Here is a 16775-nt window from a genome sequence, read left to right on the forward strand (position 1 = left end):
TTTCCTTTCCCTGCAGTCTCCTTGGAGTAATTACCGCATCGCAAGCCTTAGCACATTATTCAAGCAGAGCGGTGTTTGAGTAGCTCATTGAGGGAGAAGGTTTTATTTTTGTTAAGGTATTATAACCCTATCTTTTGGTTCCAAAAGGAGAAGATTTGTGATCTTTCATTTCCCATTGAGCAATCTCTCTTTTAAGAAGAGAAAGCTGTAATGAACAGACCTCTTTCAAGAATTCATTTCCCCTTCTATCATACACTGCAGTTGGAAATACAGGATTCTTTTTTTCTGATCATTGATGAGATAAGCTAACATTTTTAAAAGGTTGTTGTTGCTGCCATTAATTTCCACAGGTAAAGATCACCTGGGAAAGGTTTAAACTTTTTTTTTTTTGATACAAAGAAACAAAGCTAACTCAGGTGATCAATGCCTAGTCATCTAATTTTGATTCTTTGATGAGATTTGTTTAAAAAAACTTGAGTCTGGAAAGGTCAGGGGTAAAGGGGTTGGAGGGAGGGAAAGAGGAGGAGGGGCTGTCACACTGAATAAATAATCTATCCAAAGTTCCCAGTCTGGCTGCTATCACTTGTGCAGGGAAGGTAAAACTAATATTCCCGGAGGGACAAAAGCTCAGAAGGTCAGTCCCCTTTCTTATGGAGGTTTTTGCCTCTTTAGTTGATTCACTGGTTTAGAGTCTTACAGATTTTTACTGTCTGCCTTAGGCTCCTCTACCACTTGCTTCCCTCTAGTCGAGTGTGCTGTCACCATGCCCCTGGACTACAGATAAAGATACTGATGTATCATATGGAGAAAGAAAAGGAAATGGGGCAAAATGGTTTAGTTGTAGTCAAACAAGTATTAACAGTAAAGTCAATGTTGAAGCAGAGTTTCCACCATGTGTGAAGGAAAATTAAAAAAAAAAAAATCAAGAATGCAGCATCACTCATTCCTTCTTGACATCTGTGAAGGAAAAATTCAGAAAGAGACAAGGGAATGGAGCATTATTAATTCCTTTTTTATATTTATTTATTTGGCTGTGTTAAGTCTCAGTTGGGGCATGCAGGAGCTCTGCTGCATCCCGTGGGGTCTTTCACTGCAGCACACAGACTCTAACTGTGGCACACAGGATCAGAGCTCAAGGGCTTAGGAGTTGCTGCACGTGGGCTTGGGTGCTCTGCAGCATGTGGGATGTCAGTTCACCAATGAGGAATCGAACCTACACCCCTGCACTGAAGATTCTTACCCACTGCACTACCAGGAAAGTCCCACATTGTTCATTTCGAACTCAGCCTGTGAATGTGTCTTGTGAGTTGTAGATGATTATAAAGGAGATTGATGCATATCTGGACAGGACAGACAAGGGGTGGACCAGGCATCATAGGTGTTCTTACGTCTGCACTCATTTGTGTGTCAAGAAAGTTCAGATGAACTTGGTTTGGTAGACCACTCTCTAAAAGGTTGGATAAAAGGTTTGGGTTCCAGGTCTCAGTTCAGTTCAGTTCAGTCGCTCGGTCATGTCTGACTCTTTGCTACCCCATGGATTGCAACACGCCAGGCTTCCCTATCCATCACCAACTCCCGGAGCCTACCCAAACTCATGTCCATTGAGTTGGTGACGCCATCCAACCATCATCCCCTTCTCCTCCTGCCTTCAATTTTTCCCAGCATTAGGGTCTTTTCAAATGAGTCAGCTCTTCACATCAGGTGGCCAAAGTATTGGAGTTTCAGCTTCAGTATCAATCCTTCCAATGAACACCCAGGACTGATCTCCTTTAGGATGGACTTGTTGGATCTCCTTGCAGTCCAAGGGACTCTCAAGAGTCTTCTCCAACACCACAGTTCAAAAGCATCAAAACTTCGGTGCTCAGCTTTATTTATAGTCCAACTCTCACATTCATACATGACTACTGGAAAGACCATAGCCTTGACTACACGGACCTTTGTTGGCAAAGTATTGTCTCTGCTTCTTACTATGCTGTCTAGGTTGGTCATAACTTTCCTTCCAAGGAGAAAGCATCTTTAATGGCTGCAATCACCATCAGCAGTGATTCTGGAGCCCTAAAAAATAAAGTCAGCCACTGTTTCCACTGTTTCTCCATCTATTTTCCATGAAGTGATGGGACCGGATGCCATGATCTTAGTTTTCTGAATGTTGCGCTTTGGCCAACTTTTTCACTCTCCTCTTGCACTTGCATGAAGAGGCTCTTTAATTCTTTACTTTCTGCCATAAGGGTGGTGTCATCTGCATATCTGAGGTTATTGATATTTCTCCCAGCAATCTTGATTCCAGCTTGTGCTTCATCCAGCCCAGCATTTCTCATGATGTACTCTGCATATAAGTTAAATAAGCAGGGTGACAATATACAGCCTTGATGGAGTCTTTTCCTGATTTGACACCAGTCTGTTGTTCCATGCCCAGTTCTAACTGTTGCTTCCTGACCTGCATACAGATTTCTCAGGAGGCAGGTCAAGTGGTCTGGTAGTCCCATCTCTTTCAGAATTTTCCACAGTTTATTGTGATCCACACAGTCAAAGGCTTTGGCATAGTCAATAAAGCAGAAATAGATGTTTTTCTGGAGCTCTCTTGCTTTTTCCATGATCCAGCAGATGTTGGCAATTTGATCTTTGGTTCCTCTGCCTTTTCTAAAACCAGCTTGAATATCTGGAAGTTCATGGTCCACATATTGCTGAAGCCTGGCTTGGAGAATTTTGATCATTACTTTGTTAGCGTGTGAAATGAGTGCAATTGTGTGGTAGTTAGAGCATTCTTTGGCACTGCCTTTCTTTGGAATTGGAAAGAAAACTGACCTTTTCCAGTCCTGTGGCCACTGCTGAGTTTTCTAAATTAACTGGCATACTGAGTGCAGCACTTTCACAGCATCATCTCTTGGGATTCAAAATAGCTCAACTGGAATTCCATCACCTCCACTAGCTTTGTTCATAGTAATGCTTCCTAAGGCCCACTTGACTTCACATTCCAGGATGTCTGGCTCTAGGTGAGTCAGATTAACTACATAAATTAACCTGAGGAGAACTGATAATATGTTGGGTCATCCTGTTGAAAACATGTTATATCTCCTATTCCCTGGTGGCTCAGAGGTTAAAGCGTCTGCCTCCAATGCGGGAGACCCAGGTTCGATCCCTGGGTCGGGAAGATCCCCTGGAGAAGGAAATGGCAACCCACTCCAGTATTCTTGCCTGGAGAATCCCATGGACGGAGAAGCCTAGTAGGTTACAGTCCATGGGGTCGCAAAGAGTCGGACACGACTGAGTGACTTCACCTTCACCTCCTTCTATTCACTTTATTTGAATATTCTCTCATTGTATTGTTTTCCCTTAATTAAGTTAAAAAAATTTTTTGTAGACATTTTAATTATATATTTTCCATCAATTTTCTAATGGATCATTTCACATGAATAGAAAAATAATAGTATAGTTTTTTAAAAACATTTTTTTTTTAGTTGCAGCATGTGGGATCTTAGATCTCCAACCATGAATCAAACCTGCACCCTCTGCAGTGGAAGTGAGAAGTCTCAACCACTGGACCACCAGGGAGGCTCCAGAATAGTTATTTTAACTGGACTTCTATATGTCCGTTATTTTTTCTCTCTAGGATTTTGTTGATATTTTTGTTTCTTTGAGAATATCACTGAGAAAGGGTAATCATATTCCCTTGTTTTTAGCTCAAGCTGCAAAAACACTACTTCTAAAAGCGATTCGGTGCTGCACATCATTTATATCATAATTTGATTGGTTTTAGATTACAGTTTTGGAAACTACTGTACATAGTAGCCAATATTTTTATGCAACCTGTCTGCATTTTCAGTGGAAAGAACAAGCATCATTCTATTATTGCAGCATGTTCCCACTATTTTAAAAAATTTTAAACTATGTCACTATTCATTTTCCATTTTTAGTAAAATTGTATAAACTATGTTACAATTTTACATGGGTCTCTAAAAAATTATGTGATACTTTATAGCAAACCCAAAGTTTTTCTTTTTATTAAATATAACCTCTTGTATGTAAGTCAAAACTAGAACTTAAAAATAATATGTAGACCTGCAGCTGGTGAAAAAATATACTAAAAACTTTGTAGGGTTAAAAATTATAGAAGCTGAATTCCTAGTCATAAGGTGTGTTTTCTCATTGTCAGGTCAATAACCGTGTGCATGTGGCACAAAATAGTTGTAGTTCAACTATAAAAACAATGGAACTCCATCAGAACAGGATTGTTGAGGGGGAGGGGAAGAAGAAAACAAAGAGGGGTGAGGAGGATAAGATTTTAACATCTGAAACTCAAGTTTATAATGAGAAACAGTGGAGACATGATGTCATAATGTAAAAGGTAGCTCCACTGTATTTGTTTTCAAGCTGGCTTGACCTGAAGTTTCAACTAAGTCCAGATGGAAAAAAGGGAGAAACGTACATATATTCCAGCTCTGAAACAAAGACTTAAAGCAGGAGGTTTCTTACTCATGAATTCAACATGCTTGCATTTAATGCAGACCAAGTAAAGCCAGCTCATTATTCGTCCCTCCTCACCTGCTTATCTCAAACCTTTAACCTCTCTCTGAATCTTCAGGATGCCATCTGGCCTGGTTGTCTCCCAACCACTAAGGTAGTGGGGGTGGGGTGGGGTTTATTCTTTAATTCCTGCTGATAGTGAAATCATCTATCGTTTTTCCATCAACTCTAAGGCCCAGGTTTGTTCTTTTGGTTTGGTTTTGCTTTGGTTTTCATATCTTAATATCTCTGAAATTGGGATGAGACTTACAGTCAATGATGCTTCATAGTTTAATTGGCAGCGTTTTTTGTTTGCTTGCTTGTTTGCTTTGCATATGTGTTTTGTTTTTAGTGGAACAGAAAATAATGCTGCATTCACTGTTAGTGTTGTCTTAGAATTTATAAAATATAATAACTAACGTGGGTGACTGATGAAGCACCTGGATTTTGCTTTGTTTTGTTTTTATTCTGGAGTGACATCTCAGTTTAAGAGGAGACCCAGAAAGAAGTCCCCTGGGAGCTGGTCTGTATTCTGTGAAAGTTCACTTCTGTGGCTGCTCTTGATTAAGCAAATATAAAGTCAGCAACTGCTTTCACCTGGGGAAAATTCACACCCCCTCCTTGAAAGCTCTAGGTAAAAAGTGTCTCAACTTGCATAAGAAGCCCAGAAACTTCTAAGAGAAAAGGATGAGACTGAAACTCCTGTTACCCCAAAATCAGAGACCAGGGAAATCTGGGGTGAACCAAGGTGCCATTCAGCAAGAGATACTGCAAAATGACAATGAGTACACCAAAGGAGAAATCATTGGCAGGGGGATGAGGGGGAGATTGGCCTGTTTTGAGTACATGGTTGGTGCAGGCTCAAGACAAGCCTGGGTTATGCAAGGCAGCAGATGGCTGAAAGAGGACACCCTACAGACTCAGCCACTCTGGCCTAGTATTGAGCTTTTTGAGGAACAGTGACCGAGCTCAGAATGCAGCAGTCCAGCCAGGAACCTCTGCAGCACAGGCAGAAATCCAGACCTTCAAGAACATTTCCTCAACTGCAGACAGGCACCCAAATGGCTGAGCAGGGCAAGTCTCACAGCAGCAACAAATGCAAGAGAAGCCAAAGCAACAGCACCAGTGGACGGACTCTACTTGCCAATCCCCTCTCTAGCTGGTGTCTGGAGGTAAGACTGACACCCTCTGAACAGGCTATGCCCCTGCATTCATGGAAAATTAATTGAAAATTAAGACACTTGCCAATCCTTGTATCCCAGCCACTAGAACAAACCATCTGTAAACCTGGCACCACAGAACTTTAAACAGTTCCCAACAGAGACTCACAGACATAGGAAATAAACTTATGGGTATCAACAGGGAAAGGAAGTTGAAAGGAGGGATAAATTAGAGGTTAGGATTAACATATACAGATTACTATATTTCAAGTAGATAATCAACAAGGACCTGCTGTATAGCACAGGGAGCTATGCTCAACATTTTGTAATAACCTATAAGGGAAAACAACCTCAAAAAGAACAGATAGATATATAGAGACATATATAGAGGTATACTTTTAGGTATGTATGTATAACTGAATTGCTGTGCTGTAACCTGAAACTAACACGATGTTGTAAATCAATTATACTTCAATTTTTTAAAAAAAGCTCCCAACAATCAGTGAGAAATGGTGATTATTCTAAGGAAAGACCATGGTTAAAAAAATAAAACAAAACAAAGACACAAAGGTAGTAAATGAGTGGTAAATTAAAGGTAAATGAGTGGTAGATTAAAGATTCAAACCCAGGTCAACCTAGCTTGAAAGTCATGCTCTTTTCATGGCATCATAATGGCCACCTCTGAAGAGATGAGAATTCTCACAAGAATGCCCTGGCACATCAAGTTCTCAGAGATATCCACAATACTTAACTTACAAAAAAAAAAGTACTGCTTTACATCTACAATATAACCAATGTTTGCAATATGAAGAGGAAATACCAGATGTGCCTAGAACTGGCCATCTAGTCCAGTCAAAATTCCTTGGCTTCACTGTGAACTGGTTAATGCAAAGCTTGACAAATTCAGGAGTTCCTGACAGTCTCTAATGAGAGGTTTCCCAAACAAATGAGACCCTGACTCTACTTCCTCTGGAGGAAACACTATAGTTCAGTTCAGTCACTCAGTCGTGTCCAACTCTTTGTGACCCCATGAATTGCAGCACACTAAGCTCCCCTGTCCATCACTAACTCCTGGAGTTTACTCAAACTCATTCCATTGAGTCGGTGATGCCCTCCAGCATCTCATCCTCTGTCGTCCCCTTCTCCAGCCTTCAATCTTTCTCAGCATCAGGGGCTTTTCAAATGAGAGTTCTTCGCATCAGGTGGCCAAAGTATTGAAGTTTCAGCTTCAGCATCAGTCCTTCCAATGAATATTCAGGACTGATCTCCTTCAGGATGGACTGGTTGGATCTCCTTGCAGTCTAAGGGACTCTCAAGAGTCTTCTCCAACACCACAGTTCAAAAGCATCAATTCTTCGGCACTCAGCTTTCTTTATAGTCCAACTCTCACATCCATACATGACTACTGGAAAAACCACAGCTTTGACTAGATGGACATTTTTTGGCAAAGTAATGTCTATGCTTTTTTTAAAATATAAATTTATTTATTTTAATTGGAGGCTGATTACTTTACAATATTGTATTGGTTTTGCTATACATATAACATGAATCTGCCACGGGTGTACACATGTTCCCCATCCTGAACTCCCCTCCCTCCTCCCTCCCCATGTGTGTGCTTTTTAATACACTGTTTATAGGTTTGCCATAGCTTTTCTTCCAAGGAGCAAGCATCTTTTAGTTTCATGGCTGGAGTCACCATCTACAGTGATTTTGTAGCCCCCCAAAATAAAATCCGTTACTGTTTCCATTGTTTCCCCATCTATTTGCCATGATGTGATGGGACCGGATGCCATGATCTTAGTTTTCTGAATGTTGAGTTTTAAGCCAACTTTTTCACTCTCCTCTTTCACTTTCATCAAGAGGCTCTTTAGTTCTTTGCTTTTAAACTACCACACAACTGCACTCATCTCACATGTTAGCAAAGTAATGCTCAATATTCTCCAAGCCAGGCTTCAACAATACATGAATCGTGAACTTCCAGATATTCAAGGTGGATTTAGAAAAGGCAGAGGAACCAGAGACCAAATTGCCAACATCTGTTGGATCATCAAAAAAGCAAGAGAGTTCCAGAAAAACATCTACTTTTGCTTTATTGACTATGCCAAAGCCTTTGACTGTGTGGATCACAATAAACTGTGGAAAGTTCTGTAAGAGATAGGAATACCAGACCACCTGACCTGCCTCTTGAGAAACCTGTGTGCAGGTCAGGAAGCAACAGTTAGAACTGGACATGGAACAACAGACTGGTTCCAAATAGGAAAAGGAGTACATCAAGGCTGTATATTGTCACCCTGCTTATTTAACTTATATGCAGAGTATATCATGAGAAATACTGGACTGGATGAAGCACAAGCTGGAATCAAGATTACTGGGGGAAATATCAATAACCTCAGATATGCAGATGAAACACTATACAGAAACCATGAAAAGCTGTCTTCCAGAGCCTCTTTTCATTTGTATATAAGAAAAGGTGGAGGAGTTTGTCACTAATCTAAAATCCATCTACTATAGGATTGGGGAGACTCCTCTAGAACTTTCTGGACATTGAACTCCTTAAGGCAGAAGGGACAACTAACACCATTTCATTATTTTTACATTGTTTTTCTGATTATAAAATATATATGAATTATGGAATTAAAAACAATTTATTTATAAGAGTAAAGGGCAAAATAATATTTGATTTGTAGTCTTCCCATGAAGTGATACAAACTATTACCAGTTCAAATTATTATGTTTCCAGTTATCACTATTAAAAAATCATGAGTACCACACATGGAAATAATTTTATGTCCTTCTTCTTTTACTTAACATTACATCATGAGTTTTCCCCTAGCCATTAGAAATTTTCACAATGTGCCAAGCTTGTGACTTAGGGTATGGGCCATGGGGGATCCTAATTTCTAGCCTGCCTGCTTATATGCAGATAGAGGAAAAGGTAGCCAGAGTCAGCATTTCAGACAAGGGTGTGCTTATGAGGAAAACAGGAAACCCAAAGTAAGATTTCAATAGGTATGAGTGGAAAACAAATTTTAAAAAATCAGAAAATATCTACCCCAAACACCAGGGAATATAGGTTAAACTAGTTAGGGATTTTAAAACCTATAGAGATTTACTGGAATAATGGTATACAGAGGGAGGGAGATTCTTATAAACAGAATGATTATATACTTTATCATTCAAACTGAGACTCTAGCGATAATTGCACTAGGATAACAACTGTAAACCAGGGTGTTTCTGCAGAAACTGAGACAAATAGTTGCCTTATTTACAGATCTTTATAGCCAATCAAGAAGGTATGAAGGGGAAGAGTTCTTAAAGAGCTCCAAGACTGCTTGGGTATTACTGCCAATAATTCCTCTACAGTACTGTATGCTAATGGTGGTATCAAGAGTTCTTGTTCTGATCCTGTTTCACTTTCATTGTTAAATAATTATTACTCTGTCATCCCTGCCTTCATCCCAGTTCATCGTCATGATTCCAGGATTTCCCTCCAGTCCTTGTTCCACTCTTGGTCAGAGGAATGCTAAATGGAGAACGAGATTTTGGCGGGATAAATGAATGAGGAGTACTGAAAATGGGGTAGATTTGCACATAGAAAGACACCTGGAACCCAAACTGGCAAGACTGTCCTCCCCCCACCCCCACTCCCATGACTCCACAAGACCACAGGTAGCTCCTTTCCACCTGGTACTGTCTCTGAGGCAGAGAGATTTACTGTTTCTCTGATGTAGATGGACTTCCCAGAGCCCAAACTGGTTAGTATACATTTCTGAACTGTCCTCTGCTCAGAAAAGGACACCCCATAATAATGGAGTGCACGTGCATCCTCCCTCCATTAGTGGATCAATACAGACAATGTTCGAGATATGATGGGAGGATATTGTTCTGGACCACCAGGGAAGTCTTATTAGTTCTTTAATGTGTCTTGTCACCTACAGGACACGGTAAAGATATGCACCAGAACAATATCCTCCCATCACATCTTGAACATTGTCTGTAACGATCCACTAATGGGAGGGAGGATGCACGTACAACATTTAATGACAGTAAAAATTGATGAGAAGTCTGGATGGAGAAGAGGATGTATCTGTCACCAAAATAAAGGAAACAAAAATTTTAAATGACTTGATAATCAGTTTAATTAGGCAAATACTTAAGTTACTGTTTTAAATCAACCACACTCTAAAATTATCCTTTTCTATGAAGTATTTTGTACAAACTCTTTCTATATAGACAGATTGAAAGACAGAAAGAGATTTCATGAGTAGCATTAATTCAAAGTAAAATACAGGGTCTTTAGATTCCACAGGGCATTTTCAGTCCCTCAATAACTCAGCTCTTTGGAAGGAGCTACCAAAGAATACAACTTCTATTTCGCCTTGCGAGAGGGAAATTCCAGCGGTCTACCATCTTTTTCAGTAACAAAGCATTCTGGCTGAGCAAAATCAACATTCTTTACAAAACAGACCAGGAATATCAAGAAGACCCAAGCTAAACAGTGTGTATGCACTTGTTAAGCACAACAGAACCCAAAATATGTCTGACAGCAAAGATTAACTCCATTTGTTACATACACTCCAGCAACATATGAACCTCAAACATCAACTTGTTCAACAATTTCCACTGACAGTTATAAAACTCACATCAACTTTCCCCAGTCTAATCTGTTATTTAGGGATGCCAGATTAAATATTTATCAAAGAAGAAGAAATCATTTACTTCTTTTGTTTATTTTTGAGGATGGCGTGCACCTCATGGTATGTAGAACACATATGTCTTAAGAAACAATCTATATCTTTCCACATTCTTGAACAATTCTGGGAAAATGAGATTATTTTACACAGAAAACTGAGTAGAAGTCTCACCCAGTCTTTAACAGTTCTCTGGTCATCTGATACACTTTTGAGAATTTGGACAGAATAAAACTTCATGGAAACTATGACAGTACCCAAAATGTTTGCAACTGAGCACAGCTATTACAGTATACTGTTATCTCTGCAGATTATAGCAGAGAGACCATCCTTGTTATTGAGACGGAACTATTTGGTAATACTGAGGCAGCATGACACAGGAAAAAAAAAAAAAGAATTTGGAGAAAGATCTGGACTGGAAAACATATCATCAAGAATGCCTGTCTGTCTATCCATAAGCCCCAGACAACCCACTGTCTAAACAGATAGAAACACTTCCTTCATTCCTCAGGGAGGGATTATTTCAAAATGAATGAAAAGCCTATAAACGACCAGGAGCTGCTTCAAAACAAGAAGGTAGCACAAACATCAAATTATTAATTCTTCTATGGGCTGCAGTTCTTTATTCTTGGCACAGAGATAAATATGATAGCTTTTACCCAGTTTGCTGAGTGGACAATCAACTTAATAAAATACAGGATGCATTCAGTGTTTATAATCTGGTTTGGAAATTCTGTGCATTAGTAATTTTTGAAGTTATATATTATTTTGATCTTAGTGATTTGGCTACTTCTATTAAAATAAAAATTCACTTCACATATTCATTTATTATTTATGTCCCTCCAAATGTCAAAAAGGATTTTCAGAGACATAAAAAGAAATGAAAAAAAAAGACTGAGACATTGAAAGGATGTAGAAAAGTAAGTAAATAAAAGAGAAAACAATGTTGAGAAAAATATTTCAGTTGAACACAAGACTTAGATATTTTCACCAAACAGAGGAAAATAAAAGGCTTTGGTATAAAATGGTACTGCTTAGTAACGTCTGCAGTAACTTTTCCTGAACACACACTAAGAATGTGATGAAGATTCAGAAAATTATGAAACTAGCAAGATTAATAGACAATATAATAGAAATGTGTGGAAAGAAAGGAACTTCTACCAACTAAAACGTTGATGGAGTTGGATTGAGAAAAAATAATTCAGGGATGCTCCAGCTTCATTATGTGAAAAGAGGGGCTCTGCTGAGTTGAAAGATGACAATAGAGACACTTCATCCTTCGTCTAGTCTATTTCTCAGGCTGCATACAAGAAGAGGCCTATACCAAAGGGAGAAATGGGAAGGGCCTTGGTAAGAATGCACAACACAGGCTGTGATATTTCAATTGTTCTTGGGTTCAGAAAGGGGAATTAAGAGAAAAGCATGATTCATGCCAGCAGAATGCACTCTACAAATATATAAACATAATGAAATTTTAGCCAAAAGGTATGCAGTGAAACAGTATTATAAAAAACATACATCTTGACTGATGAAATGAAAACCAAGTCTAAATAGGTCTTATCATTTTATAAAATTAAGAAAAAAAATTTAATTTCAATTTTAAGTAAATATTTCAAATAAAGTATTTTCAACATTTTAATATTTTTATAAAATTTTTAATCAAATAAAAATACAAATAGGCCCTATGAAAGAAAAAAATGTGTCACAAAGAAAAAAGACTATCACTTTGATAATCTAATAGAGAATTACCTATTTTTGAAAATGATATTTAGAAGGAATCAAAGGAAAATTTTAGTAAACTTGGCAATCCTAAGTACGGTCCAAAAAGACACAGCAAGTATAAAAGAGAAAGAACAGACAAGTAAGAATGCAATAAAATGAGAGCAAAGGCAATAATTAGAGATAAACAGGGGTTGAGTGAGGTAACAAAGACCGAAATAGAAACTAGCAGAATTAAAATCTGCAGTGGAGACATTAAAGAGAAGGAATGACATGGAAAATAAAGCAAATGTGGAAAATAACTTGAGCTTTCCTAATATGTAGCTGTAAAGGACAAGTGCTAAAAACTATGCAAGAAATTATAAATATAGAGCACTTAGATGAAAATCTAATCAAAGAATTAGTTATGGTCACCCCAACAAAACCAGAACAATTTTAGAAGTCATAACTTGGCTGAGCTTAAAAGCTTAAGAATTACAATATTCAGACCAAAAGCAATTAACAAGTTCTAATAAAAATTAATGAAAAGAGACCAATGTCAGATTTCCCCCATTACAAGGATAAATATCCTATAATTTTTCAGGGGCAAACATGTTATATCCACAATGGAAACGTGTAAGATTAAAAATTTTAAACCACCACCACCACCACCACCACCACCAAAAAATATCGTGCTGGCCTCAAAATTCTCTCTAATAAAAAAAGTCAAAAGAAAGTACAGAAAAGGCTATAGAATTTCCTGGGGGTAAACTCAGGGCACAAAAATGCTATTTCCACATGGTCATTCCTGTGTAAAAGAAAAAACAGTAATTCCAGGCATGAAAAAATCCAGAAAATACAGAATCCAAGTGTCTTTTTTCCTCAGAGTAAATTTTCCCTTTTTATTTATAAAATACAGAACGAGTTTATTATCAACAGATTTTCAAATAAGCAATCAAATAGGTTAGAATCACTCATACCTCTACCACTCAGAGATGAGCATCCAGTTCCACTTAGCCATCTGTCACAAACTGTCCTTTTCATTAAAAATTCTCTTACAGCATGTTGGGGTTAGGGATTAGAGTTTATTCCAATATAGAAAATAAAATTTAAAATATAGATGTGTCACAATTTTTTTATTTACCAATTCCCTGTGACCCAAGTTTCAGCTGGGCTCACCTTTGGAACGGCACTGGTGAGTCCAGTGCTCTCTCCCTTCCCAAGATCCTGCAAATTCCTAGGGGATTTAAATTCCTTACCTTTGGCTCTTAGCTCCAGCTCTCCACTGAGTTCCTTTGGAATATGATTGCCTTGGCATGCTGTCTGATCCTGTCATCTCCCTGCTTAGAACCTTTTAATAAATAATTTTCCATTGCCCTTATAATAAAGTATATATTATTCAGCTTAATTTATACATCCTACTTGTGCCTCCAGCCTCATTTCCAGACTCTACTCCCTCCACTACCTTCTCCCCTCCTTCCCCCACGCACCAACAATATGAACAATTAATTTCAGTTTCCCAAATGAGTCTAATTCCCTCTTACCTCCAAGCCTTTAGCAAGTTGCTCAAAAAATATTTACTCATCTACATTTTTGACACTTTGCTAGAAACCTAAAGGGCCTAGTCCAGAACAAACAAATAGATCAGTGGAACAGAATGTGCAGCCAGAAGACAGACTTTAGTATGTATAAGAATTTAATATATTATAAAATGGTGTCACACCAGTGAGAACATAATAAACTATCTAACAAATATTATTGGGAACACTGGCTTCTACTGGATAAAAAAAGTCAAGAATAATAAAGTGAAAGCCTCACCTAATACTATGTATAAACATTAACAAACCAGACTAAAAAGCTAAATGGAGACATGAAATCATTAAAAACCAGAAGTAATTACAGCTGGTTATTTAATGGGTCTTAAGGTGTAAAAGAAATGTCTAAGCATATAGGCAATGGAGAAATCTTTAAAGGAAAAATGTAACAGATCTGATAACATGAAAATTAGAAACTTTGGCAATTAGGGAAAACAAAGAGAAAGTAACAAACTGGGCTGAATGCAATAAATGCTCTATGTGTGTCCCGGCTCACTCAGAAAAAAGGTCCAAGTCCATACACCCTTAGTTCTCTGGCCTCATCTCCCACCACTCATACCCTTCGCCTACCTCACTTGACTCAGGACCATACGGATCCCTTTCTGTTCTTCAACCCCTCCTAGATGCTGCTACCTCAAGACCTTAGCTTTTGCTATGCTCTCCTCTAGGTTTTCTTTTTCCCTGGTTACCTGCAAATCTTGCTTCTGCATTGCTGTTATTAGTTTCCAACTGCTGTTGTAACAAATGACCACAAACATGAAAACACCACACACATTTGTTATCTTACAGTTCTGAAAACCAGAAGTCCTAGAGTCAAGGTGTTAGCAGGCCTGTGTCCTTTCTAGAGGCTCTAGAGAATATCTGTTTCCATGCCTTTTTCAACTCCTATAAGCTGTTTGCATTCTTCAGTTCATAGTCCCTTCCTCCAGCTTCAAGCCAGCAACATAGCATCTTCAAATCTCTCTGACGCTGCTTCTGGTATCACATCTCTTAGCAGACTCTCCTGTGACCCTCTTACAAGGACACTTTTAATTACATTTGACCTATCTGGATAATCCAGGAAAACTTTCCCATCTCAAAATCATTATCTTAATCAAATCTGCAAAGTACCTTTTACATGTAAGGTAACTAACATGTGTGTGGGTTTTAGAGATTTGAACGTGGAAATCTTTGGAGGGAAGCATTATTTTGCCTGCAGAATTTCCTTCAGATATCTGCTCAAATGTTACTTTACCAGAAAGACACTGACACACCTAAATAAAACAGGAAGAATTTCTGCTCCAACTCGACATCTGACCTTCTCACTGTAACTTACTGTTTTGTATAATACTTTACACCTACTAATCTATGCAATCTCCATTAGGCCAAGGACTTTGTACTGTTTACTCATGGACTCTCATAGCTAGAACAGTGGAAAGCACATGTTAGGTGCTCAATAAATATTTGCTGAATGAATAAATAAGAAAAAATAAAAGTGACTTATTTCTAGGGAAAAATTTTAAAAGGAGGAAACACCAGAGGTGATAAATTCTCTCTTACATTATGACAGAAGTAGCTAAAAGGGAGGGAAGGAGGCAAAGAGGGAGAGAGGATTGCTACCTCTCCTTAAATAGCTAATGAATTGTGAAAGTTTCCTCAATTACCGGTCAATTCCTCAATTCCTCAATTTACCCGACCCTGAAATGTTCACTAAGTCACACATTAGATTTTCCTTAAATTTTGGCCAGAGCAATATAAGTTGCTCTAATGGAGGCAAGATGTGAAAAGTTTGTACACTGGGCAAGAAAAATCTACTTCTTTCATGCTCCTCCTGCCTCCATGGTAACCTAAGGAAGGTAGTCTGAGCAAAATCAAAAAGGAAGAGGGGAAGAGGATTGTTGAGCCCCTGTGGCTGGTTTACAACAAAAGTCTGTTACGCCATGATTTGTAGTCCCTTATTCAGCAGGAAAGAATCTTGGAAAAACAAGCATCTTGTTCTTGGAATGTCAGAGAGAATCAAAACAATTTGAAATCCAATCAGCAGCTTTGAGCAAAACACATATTCTTTTCCTGTGCTAGTTTTAAAAAGTAATTCCTCACACAGTAGATTTTTACAGAGCTGGAAACTGCTAGAATAATGAAAAAGTCTAGGAAAAACCTGAATCACCCTGGCTTCCTAAGATTTGGGGCTGGTGCAGGGCTTCAGGGTGTGACAAGGGGAGAGCGTGGGAGGGGGAATGATGTGTGAAGTGGAAGACTGGGTTCTGGCAAGGGGAGCGCCTGCTCTGAAATTTTCTCTTTTTTTTTTGAAATTTTCATAGCAGAATAATTACACTCGGAACTTTGCTTTTACTTTTCCTTAAAATGCATGAGGCCACATGATTGTTCCAGTCATCCTTGCTGTATAAAAATTATTCCACAATTTAGTGGTATATAAACTACAATGGTTTGGTTTTGCTCACAATTTCAAGAGTTGGGAATTTAGGAAAGATTCTCACTTGGGGTCTCTCAAGCAGATGCATTCAGATGTCCACTGAGGCTTCAGTCATCTGAAGGTTTGCCTGGCTGAACATCCAAAATGGCGTAATCACTTAGCTGGCAAGTGCGGCTAAACTTCTGTTGGGAGCTCCACTGGCTACTCACATCCTCTCCAGTGTGGCGCTCTTAGGTAGTTGAATTTCTTATAGGGTTTCTTCTATCCCATGATAAAACATGGCTTCTTTATCCCCAGAGGGAAATGTGGAAGCCCCATGGCCGTTTCTGACCTTGCCTTGGAAATGACACAACGTCACTTCTGATGCATTCTCTGAAATACCAAGTTAGTCACTAAGGTAAGCCGGAATTCAAGGGGGAGGAAATACGGATCCCACCTCTTAATGAGGTGTGCCAAGCAACTGATTCTCTAAATAATTTTTAACCAGTTTGACAAATTTATTCCTTTCTACCTTGGTATGTCCCACTTTGGATATTGTTTCACTTGTTCTATGTTGAGATATTTACTCGTTACTTCATGGGATATATTGCTAATTCTTAGTGGTTATCTCTGAAGTTTATTTGGTGTTTATGGAAGACTCTTCCCTCCAAAATTCACTGTGCACTGAAGGCTGAGGCCACGAGATGCTCTGGCTCCGTCTCCATCCTGAACTGAC

The 16775-nt window shown here is 38.7% G+C and overlaps 1 non-coding gene across 1 annotated transcript; it reads left to right on the forward strand.

Annotated features, from left to right (window-relative positions):
- Positions 1-3079: 3079 nt before the first annotated feature.
- TRNAW-CCA lies at positions 3080-3151 on the forward strand. The gene has a single exon. It is a non-coding gene; the product is annotated as a tRNA-Trp (tRNA).
- Positions 3152-16775: the final 13624 nt, after the last annotated feature.

This window comes from Oryx dammah, unplaced genomic scaffold (assembly GCF_014754425.2).
Source record: "Oryx dammah isolate SB20612 unplaced genomic scaffold, SCBI_Odam_1.1 HiC_scaffold_1, whole genome shotgun sequence".
NCBI classification, from domain to species: Eukaryota; Metazoa; Chordata; class Mammalia; order Artiodactyla; family Bovidae; genus Oryx; species Oryx dammah.